This window comes from Acanthopagrus latus, chromosome 7, assembly GCF_904848185.1.
Source record: "Acanthopagrus latus isolate v.2019 chromosome 7, fAcaLat1.1, whole genome shotgun sequence".
NCBI lineage: Eukaryota > Metazoa > Chordata > Actinopteri > Spariformes > Sparidae > Acanthopagrus > Acanthopagrus latus.
Window position 1 is genome coordinate 11,165,566 of NC_051045.1, and position 13,886 is coordinate 11,179,451.

Sequence of the window (13,886 nt, forward strand, 5' to 3'; positions counted from 1 at the left end):
GTGGGGGTCTGTGGCAGTATATTTATTAGCGGCTGTCAGGGAGGTGACACTTTGATGAATGGTGCAGAGTAATCAGGGCTGGGCTGTGACAGGCTGCACTCACAGCCTTCTACCTGCCAAACAGCCCAATCACACACACTCACAGACACACGTACATGCACGCATATACATAGACACATGAATGAGTGTGTTTTTCATACACACACAAATGCTACTGTATATGCACATGTACAAACACAACCTCCTGTAAATATCCCCTGCTACCAGATGAACTACGTCATCAAACTCCCCTCATCCTCCCCTCCTTTAAGCTCTCTTCCTCATCTCAAAGTCCTTAATATGAGTATCTTATACCTTATAGTCTCTTCTGCCATGGCATTGTGATTTTCATAACCTTTATTGACAGAAAATTTACGAAGGAGCATGTTTTTCTAGAGATTAATGAAAAGGATAAATTGGGTTGAGTTAGTTTGAGGGAAGGACAAAGAGACAGAAAGATTTGGAGTAAAAAATCTGCCGAGCTTTGTTGTTTTTTAATTGCTGGTGAGAGACAAGGTAGCTTTAATTAGTCTTTGTCTCTCTCCTGTTGTTGTGCAGGGTCATAATTCTGTGACTTTTCACTAATTAGTCAACTACAGCCGACTAACTCATTCTTTCCCCATAGGATCAGAATAATGCTTGGTTTAGTGAGTTGGAGATTTCAGGCAAATAATTACACAAGTTTTTCCATTTTTGTGTAACAGTGGCCCGTCTCTGTCTTCTTTTCTTCTACCCATTCAATATTATCTGTTTCCAAATAGACATTGTCAATTTAAAAATGTCCAAACAACCTAAAAATCAAGCAACTGTTACACGCTGTCCTTGGCAAGAAACCACAGCCAAATATTGTATTACAACTCAAACACAAAATGGAAATCATTACTTCTCAGCGAGCTTCTAATGCCTCCAAACCAGCAAGTAATGGGAGGTTGTAATCAAATAATTTCACTGAGGTTTGGGTTTCCAAACAGTTTTCCACTGATTCTATCGACAGACCACAGTCTGGCCCTTAAGAAAGGAGACGGGGGGCGGCAGAACAGAGGAGAAGAGGGGGAAAGTTTCGGGGGAAGAAAACGACTACAGGATAAAGTTGGACAGCAGAGAGGAGTGGAAAGAGAGGATATGATAGAAGAGTAGAGGAGGCAAGAGGAAGGGCGAACTGGCTTGCCGTGGTAGTCGATGTTAATATTGATACGTAATGTTCAGGCATACACCGATTTCTCAAGAAAGAGATTACTTGCCCACAACCCTCACCATAATTTTGCCTAGATAAAACAGCAAGATTAAACCCATTTATTTCATTCTTGCATATCAGCAAAGGCGTTCATCAAATAAAGAAACTCTAATGTGAAAAGGAGCAAACATTACAACCAGTCCACAAAGTACGTAAGTAAGTAAGTAGTGTAAAGATGCAGAGCGTCATCAACTTACATTTTTTTAGAAAAACATCTGGTATTATCAGTAACACGGGGGCTGTTGAGCGTTTATTAACCGGTGGTAAATTTCTTTACCGTGGCATCCCTGGTGGTGGGGTGTGTGTGGGTTATAGGTTTTCTTTTTCACAGGGAGCATTGGTGAAGGCAGCGTATGTGGGACGTGCTCACATTCACTCACTTTATGATGGCCTGTCTGAATAACCTCTGTAAAACCTCAGACAGAGCTTGAGCCTGGCTTGATAGCACCATCTCCTCCCCTTCCAAGTATTCCTCACTGCAAAAAAAAACTCCTCCTTCCCAAACCATTTTTTAAGTCCTTGAAATTGCATTTTGCCAATGCCAGTGGGTTGAGATGATTTCCCAAAGTCCGTTTTTCTATAATCAAGTGTAATTTTGTTATAGTAGAGTGATCAGTTTAGTTGTTTTTGGTTTCAGGACATTTACACTAATGTATACAAAAAAAATAAAAAATACTGAAACGTGGGATAAAAGTGTCATTATTGCGACCAATTTACAGATTAAGGAAGATTCCTAGATGACACTAAATGCATGTTAGAACCACCATTTTCAGCTGTGGTTTTCAGGCTTGTTTCTGCACAGTTTTCCCAGCTTGAGGATACTGAGCAGCATCCAAGTATTGCATAAAGAAGAGATGTGAAGATGCATTTAAACATAACTCTTGTCTAGATATTTCAGGCTTATAATGATCTGCAGTGTAACAGATCAGCAGCTGCAGCTTAAATGAATAAACACACAAGAAGACATATGGAAGAAATTAAATAAACATCCTAATTAATGACTGAATGAATGAATAGACTTGCAGAGGGATTCAACCCCCCCCACCACCACCACCACACACACACACACACACACACACACACACACACACACACACACACACACACACACACACACACACACACACACACACACACACACTCTCTTCCTCTTCCTCAGAGGAGGATTCCCTGCCAGGTTGAGTGAACATTGACGAAGTAACACTTATTCTCTCCATCACACCAATGGAAATCAATTGGGCGGTAATTGCAGTATTTGACCCCTCTTCAGTCTCCACCACATCCCATCCCCTCTCTGTCCATACATTCTCCACGCTCTGACCATAAAGATGAGCCAGAGACAGTCAATTCATTTTATACAGCAGGCATTTTCCACTAAACTTAACAAGACTCCAGTGATATATTTCATCAGTCCCGATAAAAAACCCGAGGAGGAGGATGAAAGACAAACAGGAAGAGGAGGAGAGGAGTGTGTGGACGAAGTTAACAAAAGCAGGAAAAGGGGAACGGTGGATTAAGAGGGGGAACAGTTTACAGAAGATTCTTATTGCAGCTGCCATCTGCATGTGTTCGTGTGTGCGTTTTCTTTCATGTGTTTAGGTTGGAGATGGCTGGTCAGATGGGTAATGAGTGACCCTTCCTCCCTGGCATGGTTCTGCCGTCACACCAACATTAATCTTCCTACATCAGCCCCTCTCTGATCCGACAGTGGGCCTCTTGGGGCAACAGACACACGTCCACATATATACATACACACACTGCACACACACACGCACACACAGAAGCATTGATGCATGAGCGAGGTGGCAATGATGAATGGAGATGTTCTTAAGATCTGTTTAATAAGTGTTAGGCAGGGCCCCTGCGAGGAAAAGGCGAAGGCATATACATATCTGCAAAGGAGACCAACTCACTGGGGCCTGAATTACAGCCCATTTGACCGCATTTGCACTGCTCACCAAAAGAAGGGTGCACAGACAGAGAGGGATACAGTGATGGGAAGTGGTAGAAGGGGAGGATTACAAGTCCTAAAATCAGAATATGTGAATTTTAGGGGTTAAAATGTCTTAAATGATATAAAGTGACTTTACTTCATAATTATATCTTTGGCGGAGGCAGTTGCTTGAGCTAAAGGGACTTGGCTTGGGAACTGAAGGGTGGTCTGCTCAGAGTGTGGACTAGTAGCTGGAGAGGTGCCATTTAGCAAGGCACCAAATACTTATCTGCTTGGGGCTCCTGATTACAGGACATATGCCTAGGTCCTGTTTGTGCATGTATGTGTATTTTGGGCCTGTGTATGTGTGTGCGTTTAAAAAAAACCCAACAGAATGAAATAATTTAATTTCCCTTATAAAATGGGATTCTTCTTCTTCTTCTTCTTCTTCTTCTTCTTCTTCCTCTTCTTCTTCTTCTTCTTTATATTCTTGCATTAACTTGGGGGAACTTGGGGAAAACATAGATCACACTGTAACAAAAACTACAAAAAGAAATCAACTTTGATCCAATAGCTACGTCCTCACATAAAGAAATAGCTACTTCGAGAAGAAAGTATTTCAAGTTGTTGCTGTTTGTCACTTTCATCATTCATCAACCTGGGCAAAATCCTGTGTGAGGACAGTGTATATAGCACTTGGTTGAAGCCCATTGGATATTGCATGGGTAGTCAGAAGAACATAAAGCTGCCGTAAAAAGCCATCATCAGACACCAACCATCCTGTCTTCTGTGAAAAAGTTCTTTATAAAAGGTCTCTTATGTAACTTTAACTGTAATAACAGTAATACTCCCCCCCCCCATTAGTATGTCAACTAATATTCATTACTTGTGACAGGTTACAGTATGGTCCTACCTGTTGAATCTGCATGTGTGTGCACGTGATGGAGCTAGGAGGGGTTGAAGGTGTCAGAGGTGTGAACATTAAGAATCAACTTGACAGTCTGTCAAGATTACCCAGACAGAGGTGACATCTCAAACCCGCTAATAACCATGTACCGTGCATATGGCATTGACACATTCATATCAATCAGGTACCGTATCTAAACATAATCTGTTAACAGTCCTCGATTACTCATCAGTTCTTTGCTCCACAACTGTAGACGCAAATTTCCATTCATATCCTAAGGTATTTTGAGCGTTGGGAGAAAAAAACAGGGTGGTAACAGCAAATTTTATGTTTCATTTAGCATGTTGAGTGTGTGTGCCGTGGTGCTTGGTAAATCATGCCCAAACAATATTAACACCAGACAGTCTCAGTTTTCATTCTGGGACTTTCTTGCGCTGTTTTATAAACTAACACATGTCCTTCTATACATTAAGTAGATCAAACAAATCCAGCTGCTACTGAATCTTCACTTATTTTAAACCAAGGCAATCTGGCCGCTGTGTGTGTGCGCGTGTGTAAATGTGATGGTTGTTGAGAACTTCAGGGGCTCCTCTCTGTCATGCAGCCTCTGCAATTTAATCCCTTCATCTACCAAGCCGTTTGTATTTTCATGTCTTTATCTTTTCATCCATTTGAGCCCTCTTCTACTTCGTAGCTGTCAAGTTGGACCTCACCTCTCAAAATTCCCTCCTTTTATTTTCTTCTCCCGTTCCCTCCCTGTTTAGAGCCTGGTCATGGAAGCTTGGGCTCTGTGTTGTCTGACAGCTGCTGCTGCATGCCTTTTTTCTCTCTCCCTCCCTCTCTTCCCCCTCTCCTCTTCTCTTTTTTAAACACGCGTCCTCATTTCTAAACTATCTATCATGCTGGCAGGGCCAGTGGGGCCTTTAAACTGTGGGATTGGCACTTTCTCAGCTGCTGAGCTGGAAAAGGCGACTGCTTGCAGACGAAGACACAAGCGGCGGGCCAGCCTGCTGCAGGCAGGAGGAACAGGAGGTAGCTTGTCTGAACGCAGGTGGACTGACGATTCTCGTCCACCTTGTGAGTGTGTGTATGTGTGTTTCACTTAAAGTCCTGCAAAGCTTTAATGCTAATAGAGCTCATGTGGTGATCCAAAGCATTCCTCGTTTTAAAGTTGTTGAGATTCTGCAGTTGCTGGTGGTAAACCCTCAGTCTCAAGCAAGAAAAGTTGCACAGATTGAGGAGTCATTTTAAGAACTTAATTAGAAAAAAGTTGATGTTTTTTTTTTTTTTTTATGGGACTGTGAAATAGAGTGTGTGGGTTAGGCGGGTTGTCTGCACCGAGTTGACAAACTCCGTCTCACTTGGGAGTGAGAGGTGTCTGAAAAGATGGGAACTGCTGACAACATCTGTGTGCGCGTGTGTGTGTGTGCGTGCATCGAGGCGCCACATTTGACAAACATGAAGAAATAACAATGCGGTGCTGTCAGCGGGTCTTGTCCCTGGCAGGGGGTTGGAAGCGAGCAAGAAGTGTGATTTTCTCAGATGAGCAGAGAACCCGCGATGACGCCTCATATCGATTTGCACACGCACACATGCTTAAACATGACATGTGCATGCCTGCACACACACACACACACTCACACATTTACCCACCAGGGCCCTGATATTGAATCTGTGCATTTACCAGTGATGGCACCATCCCCAGTAGGGCAGGAAGTGTAAACAAAACAGAAAAGGTGCAGCCAGACTTGCTTGTGATCACACTCACATATGTCCTAATGTTAAAGGCTCATATGTCGATATGCTTTTCCTCTCGAGATCCTATGCCACCCTAAAACACCCCAGTGCACCGTACACACACTCCCAACGCTCCCTGCGTCTTCTGGCACCCAGACAGTCACAGCATGGCCTTGTCATCACAAGCAGAGGTGTGAAGGGATTCAGCAATATGTCCAGGAAGAACACATACATCCATCCCCTCTCGGTCGCACTCTGACAGTCAACAGTTGGCAGTCTGTGCCACTTGGCCGTCCCTTCTGTGTCCCACAACGAGGTTATTTGACAATGAAAATAAGAGACACAGCCACTCTGTGCATTGCAGATAGGATCTCAACTATAATGAGACTATGGGATGTTCCTACTGTGGGGTGAAAAATTATTAGAAAATTATCAGAAATTGACTCAGCCCTGTTTATCGTTTGCCTTAACATTTAACTCTGTGGTATAAACCCAAAACATGTCACCACTTTGCAGGTCGGGTTCCAATAATATATGCAAAAATATTTAGATCAGAAGATGAAAAATAAGCAACATTTTGACTTCAGCAACTAAAGCGAGTCCAAGGGTTAAAAGATGTTTAATGATTAAATGTTTTTGTTCATCTGTTGGCCCGAGCAGAGAAGTGCCCTAAAAATCAACGGAATGATTTCTGAGACATTTGTGTCACTTTTATTGCACTGATAGAGTAATTGTTTAAAAAGATCACCATTTATTATTTGTAAACCTTGTGTGTTCTGGGATATAGAAAACAGTTGAAGGCTGTGCAGACTTTCTGCTGACCTTTTCTAATCTGTCAGTAGAGGGCGGTCTATCCTCAGTGGTCCAACTGCTGAGTGTGTGCGTGTGTGTGCGCGCGTGTGTGTGCTCGCGTGTGTGTTTGTGTGTTTAGTTAATTTCCTTGCACAGTGGTTGTTTTCTTGTGCTCTAATTACACTGAGGCACACAGGCTACCTCTTTCTTTGTCTCTCTGTTTTTTCCTTCTCTGTATGTCACTCTCTCTCACTTATGTCACCTGGGTAAGGTGATAGTTTGGGCAAGTGGCCTCTGCATAGTATCTGTGCGTAGACTTTCCCGTCACTGCCGCTTTAAGTTATGGAAATTTACCCAGTAAATACTTTGTAGAGCTAAAATTACCAAGTAATTGCAGCTGTAATTAAATAACTGTTGGAACATAAGTAGGCTGAACAAGTCCTTTGATTGTTCTGTAACAGAGATCTTATGTGTTTTGTGTGTTGAGACTCAGTTTTCCTTTTATAAAACAATTACTAATGTAATTTTTTGAGCTGACTAAAAAGTTTTTTTTTTAGATCTTTGGTACCTTAAGAAGAGAAAATATTTCTGTTTAGAAACATTTTCTAGCATCTATTGCAGTTTTCAGTTTGGGGCTTGAGATGAACATATGACTTATTTTCCCTGTGCAGAACATATAGGTGCATGCAAAGCATTAAGTGTGAGTCACTTTCTGCCTGAAAAATGTCTCTTTACTGTAAATGACCCGGAACATACTGGAAATGAAATGCATTTTTATTCTGTTTCCTTTGTTCAGATGAGTTTCATCAGGCTGCACTTATTCTGTTTGCTGTGATAATTACTGCAGAGCTGTTGCACTGAAAATAATTAGATAGTAATTTATTGCTGACAAAAAATTAGCTGTTGCTTTTTTACAGTTCATTTTCTTATCACTATACCATTGCAGAAGAACAGTGAGTTTAAGTTTATCAGTTTAAAAGATTAGCACCATTGCAGAACTTTTGTACACATTTGATGCTGTCTAGATCAGGGATGCCCAAACTTTTTCCCCTCTAGGGCAACCTGAAAGTTAATGGTTGGCCATGGGCCAAAAAGCAAACACCTATTGGATTGTATTGTTAAGATGCAAAATGGTGCTAAGATCCCAAGTTCCTTTAATTGATTGAATTCCTGTGTCCCTCCGCCTGCCATGCTCAGATTATAAAAAAAAACAAAAAAAAACATAACAAATAACTCACAAAAACAGCCAAAACAGTGATATATGGATATATTGTAGATTCTTTATTATTTTTTTTGGCTAAAAACATCTGACAGGCCAAATCGAACATCATGCGGACCAACTTTGGCTCGCCAGCCCCACTTTGGGTAGCCCTGGGCTAGATGAGCCAGACCTGAATTTTCTGCACAACAAATCACAGTCTTTTGCCATTTCATCTTTGAATGGTTTACTCTGAAAATGTCCTGTAAAATAAGGGTCAAGAAATAAGCAGATAGTGTAAATAACACAATCTCAACAATTGCTATGAACTAAAAAAAATAGATAATTGTCCAAGAAACTTTATCTTCATCCCTGGCGTATAAATTCAGGTTGTTTCCACTTTGAAACGGTATCATTTATAAAGCACAGAAGCCATTTGAAGTGAAAGTTAATTTAATTTTTTTATATGCACACCTCTTACTAGACAATATTTCATTGTTATCACGTATTTAGCTGTGAAAGTTTATTGATGAAATGAAAGGTTGTGTTTGTGGCTATGTATGACACACAGTGTGCATGTTTATAGTCACCAATTTGCCAGAGCACCAGATATCGCTTGTTACGATAGACCATTTTTCTCTACATTGTTCTTGAAGAGTGTGGTTCAGGGAACTGTGCGTGACATTGCCCGAGTCACCCTTTCCCACAGTTCACTATAGTTCACTCACCACGACTGTGACTCATACAATTATATGAAAAGCAGGTGGTTATGCTGACATTATTCTCAGACTTCAATAATTTTACCCCTATTGTGAGCACACCACACCTCTATTATGCCCTTATGACAGTGTATTAACCAGCCAGTATGGCAAGCCAGACACTGTTGTTTATATTAAATATGGTGAACTGATATATCTTCATTAGATGCAGGTCTTCAGTTGAAGTGGGTGAACACTGTTATCTGTATATAGCTTTATATTGTACATATTGTGATGGTGATTATAAGTTGATGCATGCTTGTAGGTGCCATTTTTATAACAACAAAGCCTGACCTGTATTGAAATATGAATAATCTGCTACAGTATTAATCTTTTATTTTGAAACATATGAGCTTGCAGCACAAGGAATGAGACTCTGAGTATCTATGTCTCTGACAAAGTGTTGTTTAATTGGTTGTCAGCTTTCTTGCTTCAGGAGGCATAACAGCTGAATATATTCTGTACTCACAATGTGGTTGTGTATTGTACATGTATGTGTGTATTCATACAGGTGCTCTGGTTCATCTTAGAAGGTATGCGCTCAGGATGAGGGAGACATGATAGATAAGAGTCTGTTAGAAGTATGTTCGGATTGCCTTCAATTAGTCTGGTCCAGGAGAGATGAGGAGAAAAATTGGATATAGATTGGCACTCCACTGGACAAGAGAGATGGCACAAGATGAAGAGTGTGTGATGGAGGGAAAGTGAGGTTAATGACTGTCTGCTCACAGGCAGGTAATCTCTCTCCTTCTCTCTCTCTTCGGGAGTAATCAGTTTCCTCACACTTCTCTCAGTAGTCATGATAATTATTATAACAATTAGCTTCCTCCTGTCTCTGTCACAGTGAACTGTCCCACCGCAGCTTGAACTGCACAGTTTCTACCTCGCTCAGTCCCCGGCCAGTCCCTCCTCAGCCAGGTGTTTCTCTGCATCATCTCATGCTATCTTACTCAGTCTGTATCAGTCAATCCCTTAACGAGTATTAAATCTAAAAACAGCTCTGCTTTTAGAAAGAATTACCAGGGGCTGCATTGGTGGAAGCTTGTTGCAGATACCAGTGAGACAATGACTGGATCTGAAAAATATTGAAAGATACACAACCTGGGAAGGCCAGTTTGAGTAATAGATTAATAGACTTTTAGTCTTATAGTTACTACAAGTTAATTTAAATGAGATTAAACTGGTTAGTAACCGAGCTTTAGAGATGCTGGTTATAGGTAGGTTTTGTCACCACTGGACACTCTTTCTCCGTGTTACCCAGTATTTCTTGCTAAGCTTGCCGTTGGCTGCTTTATTTTATCATACATATAGGAGTATAGTAAAGATCTACTCTAACTCTCTGCTAGAAAGTGAATGAAGAGGTACTCCTTTAACATTGTGTTACACGCGCTCAAGTGACGAGGCTACTCCGAGAAATCAGGTTGTACAGGATATTGAAAACATTTCATTTTCTAAAAATGGCTAAAAAAACATGATGTACAGCTCAAGAGAGGAGCAGATACCAGGCATACTGTAGGTTACTGTACCACAGCAATTGTTTTGCTGTCAACACTTTCCTGGTGACACATCCTGGTGTGATTGGCTGCTAACTCACACATGCACATGTGAAAGGCCAATTAGAAACCTGGTTGCGTGATAATGATAATCATTAGCCAAGTTAGCCATGTGGCTCTGGAAATGGCTCCACATAAACAACATTGTACGAAACTGTACAGACATTTATAGTCCTCAGAGGGTGATCACACTTGGATGGATAACTAGTAGTAGTTCTGTGTGGACCCTCATAGCTGTTGTGAACATTTGTAATGTCACAACTTATTGACTTCAAAAGTGTCAACATGTTGTCATGTCAGCCCACGGTGTACAAGGTCAAAATCAAATCATTATCTCACACAGGATATTCAAAGTCATCACACAGTCACTTGTGCATGCATATATGTGAGGTGAATAGAGTGCAGGTGTTTTTCCCTCTGAACCTACATTCTTGGCTATCTTTTATCTTTTTAAATATCAAATAATAGAGAAATAATGGCCATTGCAATATTTAAAAGCCCAGGGTGACATCTTCAAGAGCCTTGTCTTGTTTGACTTCAATCAGTTTCATTCAGGATACAATACAAAGAATATTGCGAGTAAGTAGAAATCTCAGGTTCTGTATATTTGTGTTTGTGTGCACGTGTGTCCAGCGTTGTAGTGTGTAACCGGGCCTGTTAGGTTGAAGCCCAGTGCCGTCAATCATGCAGGGTGATGGTGGAAGAGGGGGTGGGGGGTGGCATGCAGATACTACTAGCTGTCAACAGACCACAGGAAAATGGATGCCTGAGAAAGCCATAACTATGATAAATTTACTCCTTCAATTCTCCGAGTAGCCCCCTCCACTCTCTGTCTGTCTCTCTCTCTCCCTCTCACTAACACATTCTGATAGACAAGCATGCAATTCACACACAATGCCCCCCTCCCCTCTTTCCAAGCCCCCATACACTATCTCTCCTAGCCCCCCCCCCCCACACACACACACCAGCAGTCTGCGAGCGTGTGACTAATGTATGCGGTAAAGCTGCTCGCTACCATGCCGCTCACCAGCCCACCACCACCCCGATCGGCCCATCCATCTCTGCGTCCGTACCGGAGACTGCATTCAAATGAATTTGTCACTGTACGTTTATGAAATATTGATGGTGGGAGAAAGTGAGATGGGGAGTGAAGGAGTTGGTTAGGGACAGATCAAAAGGTTTGACTGGTAAAGCAGGGAAGAGCCAAGTGTGAATAAGAGGGGTATCATTGTTGAGTGGAGGCCAGGTGAGGCTTAAATAAAGATGTGAAGTCTCAGGACTGACGGGGGACATGGGAGGGAGTTCAGCAGGGTTCACATACATCAGGCGCCAGACAGCCAGAACACATGGAGATGTAAGCCAAACCATGGGTCAGTGTTAAACTTCAAAATGGAAGAACATTTTAATTGATAATCAGATGCTGTTAAGAACTATTTGCACTAAGCATTTTACTCATTTCCTGAAGGGTCGTTCATGCCAATAACAAATATACGTATTTTCTTACTCAACCGTAGTGGTAATTGAGTAAACAGATGTGAATATGTAAATATGATTCAGTCTGTGATGCTCAAACTACAACCCATGTTTTTCATTCACCTCAAATCCGGGGTTGGTAATTTTGGAGAACCAGCAAGAACAAGCTAGATTTTGAAGGAGCAGAAGATTTGTTGTCATCGCTAACTGTATCCAGCCTCATGTCTTATTTACATGTAAGAAAACACCGAACATTATCACAATGAACTTGGCTACTGTTCATACCCACTGCTGTCAAGGTAGCATTTTAATATTGTGATATTTTGGCTGCACTTTCTTTGCTTTCTTTTTGTTGTTGATTTAATACTGATAAAAATTTTGAAGAATATCAACATCCTCGTTCTACTGGAAAATCCAGTCTCACTGTGAAAAAGTTTTGTGAATTACCTTTTTCCAAAGAAAACAGCTCAAAATGTGCTTTATGTTAAAAGTGTTATAGAGTGAAGGTGAATATCTCAGAACCTGTAAATAACACAAAAACCTTCTGCATGGCTAGATATGATTTGTTGAGGTAACTGTGTTTGTGGTCGAACTGAACCTTTAAGTGTAATTTGCAAAAGAGATTCAGTATTGCCTAGCATGGACTGTTCTGTTTTCACAACACTAACCTCGACTTTGTCCCAATTAAAAGTACAGTAATCGACATGTTCAGGCCCAAGACATTTTATTCCGCAGAGGGAGCAGCCTCGAGAGAACAGGCTGAATGTGACTCATACTAGCACAGAACAATCAGAGTCACGTCCATTGTGTGTTCTTTTGTGTGTGTTGGCAAGTTTGTGGGTGTTTGTGTGGTACATACCAGAACACAGAGGTCACAAACATCTCATATGGGCAGAGGAATGGTAGGAATTCTTGGACGAGGAGCTAATGCACTTTTATAGGCCAATCTCTGCGCAACTTCTACTCAGATATAACTTCTTCAAAACATAACAGAGTGGCAGAGTACAACCTGTATTCTGCTGGAACCCAAAATATTGCCTCCAGTAATCTGTGTGCCAAGGTAAGAGACCGTTTACTGCGTGCAGAGTTATTGACTATTGTGATTATGTGTGATTATTGTGTGGTGCCAGTATGATAAGCTGCTCATTGTCTGGTGTTTGGTCATGACGGAAAGAGGAGAATGAGGAGGCTGTCAACAATATTGACTCATCCCGAGAGATGCATTCCTTCTTTCTCTTGCCTCTCTGGTAAACACATGATCCTTGTTTTCTCTTCCTCCCTCCCTCCCACCAAAACCTACAGTATCTATCGCACCCCCTTCCCCTCCGCCCGCCTTGCTGTTTTCCATCCATCTGTCTTTCCCTCTGTCCCTGGGCCTATCAGCAAGATGAGTCACAGGCCTGCCCATGTCAGGGGCTAAATGTTTAGTCCTCTGCTTTTAGCCCTCCAAGCACAAATACACAACGCAAAGCGATCAAAACAGGCTAAACATGATGATGCTGGAAGTTTCCACCCTCATCATGAGCAGTCTCATGCTGTATTCGGTCAGAGATAAACACAGTGTCAACAAGGCAGTAGAGACATTTTGTGCGTATTGTGGATGTGATGATTCTCAAGGCCGCATAAAGAGATAAGAGCAATGAATGATGTTTAACAGGAAACAGTGATTAAGTTATCTGTCGACCATGTGCTTGAACATTTCAAAGATGAGTTTACCTTGATATGATACTTAAGAAAGAGCATCGTTTGATTGTTAAGATCCTGCTGGCCTTGCTTTATTGCTCAAACAAACTTTTACATAAAGATGCATATCATTTAAAATGCTTAAAGTGACTGGAATCAATATGTTTATGTATTAAACCACAATCTGATAGTGTGACAGGGTTTGCATGTGATCAACAGAGAAATAGCACCTGAATCTTCAGTTTTAGCTCATTTAGCTGTTTTGGTTCACTCTCTCTCTCATAACGTCCACATTCTCTCTGTGGCTACTGCTCAGAACCACAGCTTTATAACTTCCACAAAAACACAACTTTAGGACTCAATTCACTGATTTGTGTGAACTGGCTCATGATATATGATGAAGGCATTTTTCTGATGTCCTCTGGAATCTAGATGAAGAGCTTCACAAGTTGCCAAAGTAAATGTCAACTAACGCCGCAGCTAACCAGCCTTCCGGTGAACACCTCTGGACCCTGTCTGTACGCGGTCTCCAAGAATGACAGAGGCCAGTTGCAGAACCAAGTAGATTTACAGAGTTCT

General features: G+C 41.5%; 1 long non-coding RNA gene across 13 annotated transcripts in view; it reads left to right on the top strand.

Moving 5' to 3' along the window:
- LOC119022914 overlaps nucleotides 1–13,886 on the top strand; it is a 191,331-nt gene that overhangs the window by 35,241 nt on the left and 142,204 nt on the right. The gene's annotated exons all lie outside the window — the stretch shown is intronic.